A 6,000-nucleotide genomic window follows, 5' to 3' on the forward strand; every position below is an offset into this window, starting at 1 on the left:
TTGTTTTTGTTTGTTTGTTTGTTTGTTTTGCAATTTTTGCTTTTTTTTTTTTTTTTTTTTTTTACACTCTTTATAAGAGAAAGACTGAGGAATACTAAAGAGGTGTGGGCACAGCGCCAAAAAAATGGATAAGATAAAGGGGGTGGAATGAGGTCCCAGGTCACTAGAGACCCAAGATATGTGTTTAAGGGTTAAGTGGGTAACATGTCCAGCTATATCTGTTCAGGCACATGCACACTGGTCTCTGACTTTCTCTTCCTCACATACACACAATAGCACATTCACACTAATTAATGCAAACTATGTGTGAGTGTGTGTGGGCCTTATGTATGTATGTAGGTAGACGTACAGATTACACAATAAATGCATGATATCTGCATGTTCCTCTATCCTTGTACAGCCACAGAGCAGTGTGGGCCTAAATAGTCTGCAAGCATTTCAGTCTCTCCTAACACATTCATTTTGGTGAGTACTAGTATTTAAGAAAACATCTAAGATATTAAAGATTAAAAAATACATTAAATATTGGCTTATTACTTTAAGGGTGAAACTCATGACAACGCAATATTGAACAGTTGAACAGTGAAAATGTCCTGGTCCTATTTTACTCCAAAATCAAAAGGAACAAATACAAAATTATATTATACTGTAGAAAATCAAGCATATTTTTAGAGCCATTAAGATTTTTTATATTGTGACATTATTTTCGTGACAGTTACACACATTTTACCCCCCCAATTCTCATTACCGCAACACAAACAATTATAGTCACTATGATATTCTCATTACCGCAACGAGAAAAAAAAGATATATTATTTAAACTGTAGGTATTTAAACATCATAGCAGTACTCCCTTAGTACTGCCATTTATTTTCGATGATTTTAATTAAAACAATTATTGTACAACAGCATCTTTTCTCGCTGTAATACCGTTAAAAAATTATTGTGATATGGTAATGAGAATCATCACTGAAAACATTGAGAATAGTAAAAGTAAAATGTCTGGATGTGTTGAGGCAATGAGAAGTGGCGGATAAAATGTGCTCCTGAAAATGTCCTGAAAATAATGTCGCACTGCAAAAAATCTTAATGGTCCTAAATGTAGGCTTCATTTTCTGTATGCAAAATATTATTTCTTTCTTTTTTCTTTTTTCTTTTTTTTTTTTTTATTGGTTTGGGGTTAAAATATGCCCAGGACATTTTCTTGACAAGTTTCGTGAGAGTCACCCCATCACAGACATAAAAGCATGGTCATTCTCATTAATTTAATCTAAATCTTGCATTACATAATACAAATGACTTATTAATTACACTGAGCCTCATTACTTACTAAACATGTGCATAAATGCATGGAGACAGACTGACTAGATGAAACATGTTTCCAAGGGCAAAGACATTTTCTCTAAATGTCTCACTCAAGACAGAATATAAAAAACATACTTAAAAAAATAGTTTGATAAATGTTTACAGAACCAGAGCTCCACTAATATCATCTCTCACTGGTCATTTTATAAGTGATCACCCAACTCTTATGCTTTATGTGGTTTGCTTCCTGGCATCATAACATATGATTACATAGTAGCATTCTCTATCCAAACAAAATAAATTAGCATCCCATTGAATCTAAGTGATACTGTCTTGATATATAACTATACATATCTTTGTACACAGAATAAGTGTTTTTAGATGCATAGGCTTGATGAATTATTTAATATGTTATAACTAAGATCATAACTACTGCACAAAACAGGTCAATGGTTCTGACTTTATGCACAACATCCATATGGCCCCCAAAATATCCAATGACTTACAAATGAGAAAAAGTGATCATTCTTTAATGGGAAGCAGAATATAAGACACCCCTCCCCATAACACACACATACTCTCTCCCTCTGTCTCTCTTATATCATTATAAGGCTTAATTAAAAGGCACATTGAAAGCCTGCAGGGATTCTGTCTTTAGGGATGCATTTGGAGAAAAGGGACAGTTCAGCTTGGCATCATAATTACTGCCTCTCTGTGCAGTGAGCAGAGAGATGAACTGAGTGCACAAGAAAAACATCTCCAGTGCCTGTTTCCTTTGGTTTCATTTCACACAGTCAGAGCAAAATTTACCACATTTTGACATTTAAAGACCAGATGTGCCTTCAAACAATAAAGCTTAAGGGATGTTAAAACACCAAAAGACAATATCCAAAATGTCCTCCACTTCACATGCTGGTGGCTTGACCTCTGTGTCCACAGAAGTTTGAGCCCAAACACAGTCCTCATGTAGTTGTGGTACTGATTTGCTCTGAGTATCATTGACTGATAGAGTTAGATCAAGCACTGTAACATGATCCACCTGTGCAAACCACTGGATTTGTAATCTAGCTAAACCCCACTATAACCACTTTCACTGAAGTCATTTATTGTCATTGATTACCAATCGTAATGCTTTTTGCCAATATTAAGATCTTTCACTGGTGACACAAAATCAAGAAGGAATGTAGTCTACGTAACTCCAGTCATAAGAGTGTGAATCGTTCTGATGTCCTCAAATGAAACTAAGACTTCATTAGAGAACATTAAAAACAATTCTGTAATAGAAGAACTCATAAGATTTTCTCAGAAAGTGCAACTTACCAATATGAACCTTCATTGAATCACATAAAATAGCATTATATTTACAAAATGTGGTTTGTTTAATATATATATATATATATATATATATATATATATATATATATATATATATATATATATATATATATAATTACATTTATATAACTCAACAGGTTATCCTGATAATAATAATTTTACCGTCAATTAGACACTAATCAAAGCCTCCGATGGTTACTTGTTGATGCATATTTAAAGAAACACTAATCATTATTCAAAATTTCCCTCTCACTCTCTTATAAACACACATACGCACATTATGCTGTAAAAGCAGTTCCAACAAATAGTTCAGGGAGACGCAATGCTCTCTTACATTCTTTCTTTCAAACATTAGGCATGAATTCTACATGAAATAAAACGAGACACGTCAAAGTTATGAAATGCTCGGGCAAATGCACCTTCTCATCCTCTGAACGCTGCTATGAGCAGAAATCGTGTCACGCAGTTCGCCAACAAAACCCCGCCATGGTATATTAATAACAAATCCCCTCCGCACATCTGTCAGTGGCGATCTAACAGTGCGCCCTAAGTGCATGTCATGCAGCCGCTCTCCATGTTTATTACGTGCACATAGATTAATAGTAGCTCCTATAGTGAACTATATGTAACAACTCGTACATGATACAAAATTATCCATAGGGCACCAGCCAAGTAACATAATACAATTCCAATCCAACCTGGAGTTTTGAGCTTCAAAGATGACAGCGATTGCTTTGAAATTCACATTTGAGATCAATTCTGACAGAAAACGCGTTGATAATTTTCGCTAGAAATGCGTTACAGCTTTTAGATGATTTCTAGATAGAGCACGCAAGTCGTGGCGCATGCAGGTGGCTTCTCATCAGAGCACTGCGCAGTCTGGGAAACCGCGATGCCAAAACCCCAACCCAGTGTAAAGAGGTGGTAAATGTCGTTTGCCCAGGCATGCTCGGTATCGACTACTGCGAATTCGGGTGATATGATACAAGAAAGTTTCCTACCTCTGACGGTGTCTGCTCTGAAAATCTTCCGCTGTTTGTTTGGCTTGCCTATCCGCTTTACTACACTGTGGCATCAGTGAGAAACACAGAGAAGACGGGAGGGCGGTAGAGAGCGCGCGATGGAGCAGAAGAGTGAAGATCGGGGTAGACCAGCACAAGATGATGATGCCACTCCTGCGTGATTTCAACAGCAATATGCATCCACGCGTTATACTAGAGGAATGTGCCATCAAATGTCTAAATCGTTGGGTCAGTGTGGATTGGCCTTAAATCGGGGTACAGTGGTTAAAAGTTATTGAATTGTATTTCTTTTATTTTATTTAGCCCACAAAAGGATCACATAATTATATCAATATTCAGCAAATGTGCAATGTGTTTCTTCTTAGAAGCTGCTCTAATTTTTATGACGAGGGCATGCTGCCCCTGAAATATGCTAAATAAAAATTATACAGGTTTTTGAATAGATGTTTAATGCAGTCTTAAAGGAATAGTTCACCCAAAAATGAAATTTCTCTCATCATTTACTCACCCTCATGCCATCGCATATGTGTATGACTTTCTTTCTTTTGCGGAACACAAATTAAGATTTTTATAAGAATAACTCAGCTCTGTTGGTCCTCACATTGCAAGTGAATGGGTGCCAACATTTTGACGTTTCAAAAGGCACATAAAGGCAGCATAAAAGTAATCCATATGACTCCAGTGGTTAAATCTACAGCTCTGGAAAAAATTAAGAGACCACAGCAAAATTATCAATTTCTCTGGATTTACTATTTATATGTATATGTTTGAGTAAAATGATTTATTATTATTATTATTATTATTATTATTATTATTATTCTATAAAGTACTGACAACATTCCTCCCAAATTCCAAATAAAAATATTGTCATTTAGAGCATTTATTTGCAGAAAATTACAACTGGTCAAAATAACAAAACAGATGCAGTGTTTTCAGAGCACAAATCATGCAAAGAAAACTAGTTCATATTCATTTTTAAACAACACAATACTAATGTTTTAACTTAGTAAGAGTTCAGAAATCAATATTTGGTGGAATACCGTCTTGGTTACTGATGTAACCTCTGTTCCCTGATGGAGGGAACGAGACGTTGTGTCGATGTAGTGACACTAGGGGTTCGCTCTTGAGAGTCCCAATCACCGTTGCTTTATTCAGAAAAGGCCAATGAAAATTGACGAGTGGAATTTGCATGCCACTCTCCGCCCCAGACATACGGGTATAAAAGGAGATGGCGTGCACCACTCATTTAGAGTTATGCTGAGGAGCCAAGAGAGAGTCACGGCCATGTCAGTGGTCGGTTCAGCGCCGCGGCAGGAGGGACACAACGTCTCATTCCCTCCATCAGGGAACAGAGGTTAGATCAGTAACCAAGACATTCCCTGTCTGTCACTCACTAGACATTGTGTCGATGTAGTGACACTAGGGGTTCCTATACAAAACGCCGCAGGCGCTGAACCGTGTCACGAGGTATGGAGGAGCAGACACGGGCAGGCTGCTGCGTGCCTTGCAGCGAGCGCTCGACCACGTCGTGACCTTCCAGCGAGTTAGGTAAGGCATCTCTCGGGTCCCAATAAGGGTGGGTGGAGGCACTTACTCGAGGAAGCTACAGGCGGTGGCCTTTCCTGATTTTTGTATTAAGCAATTTTCCTGCCGAGCACCTGCTAGAATAGCGCTGGGGAAGTGCTCTTCCCTCTCCAGGAAGGAGAGCACTACGGAGACCACATCCTACCCGATGGAGGTTAACATGTGGAGAATACCTCACATGGACTTACTGATGGGGAAGTTCACATATGGAATGATGTCACTGGGAAGGACCCTATCTACGGAGAGGGTACACAGCAACAGTGGCAGAGGCAGAGCAGAGCTCTGACGAGAGGGAACATAGGGTTCACCTGAGGGGAAACCGAACAGTGGAAACACATCATACGGGATTACCGAGGGGGGAATCACCACATATGGAGCACTGAGCCCAAGTACACAGGCTTACCTGAAAAGGGGCATACCACGAGTACTGGGCCTGGCAGCGTTACTCCTCCGCCGAGTTCGCCACTGAATAGTGCTTAAGGAATTAAGGAGGCATACAGTGTTCACTAGTTACGGGAAACCGTTGAGGACAAGATAGCGCACATTATCACCTCAAAAGGCGAAAGGTGCAATGCAAGCGATACACCCGACCGGCCACCCGGCCTACCTGTTGTTACCCCGTAACACTCGGGTCGAAACCGGTTCTATGCGCAGGTTGTAGAACCTCTCAAAGGTATTGGGTGTAGCCCAATCTGCTGCTCTGCATATGTCTGCTAGGGAGTCGCCCCTCGCCAGTACCCAGGAGGACGCAACA

At 39.2% G+C, this 6,000-nt stretch overlaps 1 long non-coding RNA gene across 1 annotated transcript in view; it reads right to left on the reverse strand.

Annotated features, from left to right (window-relative positions):
- The window catches only part of LOC127452038 (uncharacterized), a 122,259-nt gene extending 118,479 nt beyond the window's left edge, over positions 1 to 3,780 (reverse strand). Inside the window, exon 1 of the long non-coding RNA XR_007899192.1 lies at positions 3,642 to 3,780. This is a non-coding gene — a long non-coding RNA (uncharacterized LOC127452038). The remainder of the gene's footprint in view (positions 1 to 3,641) is intronic.
- Positions 3,781 to 6,000: the final 2,220 nt, after the last annotated feature.

The sequence above is a fragment of the Myxocyprinus asiaticus genome, chromosome 14 (genome assembly GCF_019703515.2).
Source record: "Myxocyprinus asiaticus isolate MX2 ecotype Aquarium Trade chromosome 14, UBuf_Myxa_2, whole genome shotgun sequence".
Classification (NCBI taxonomy): Eukaryota; Metazoa; Chordata; class Actinopteri; order Cypriniformes; family Catostomidae; genus Myxocyprinus; species Myxocyprinus asiaticus.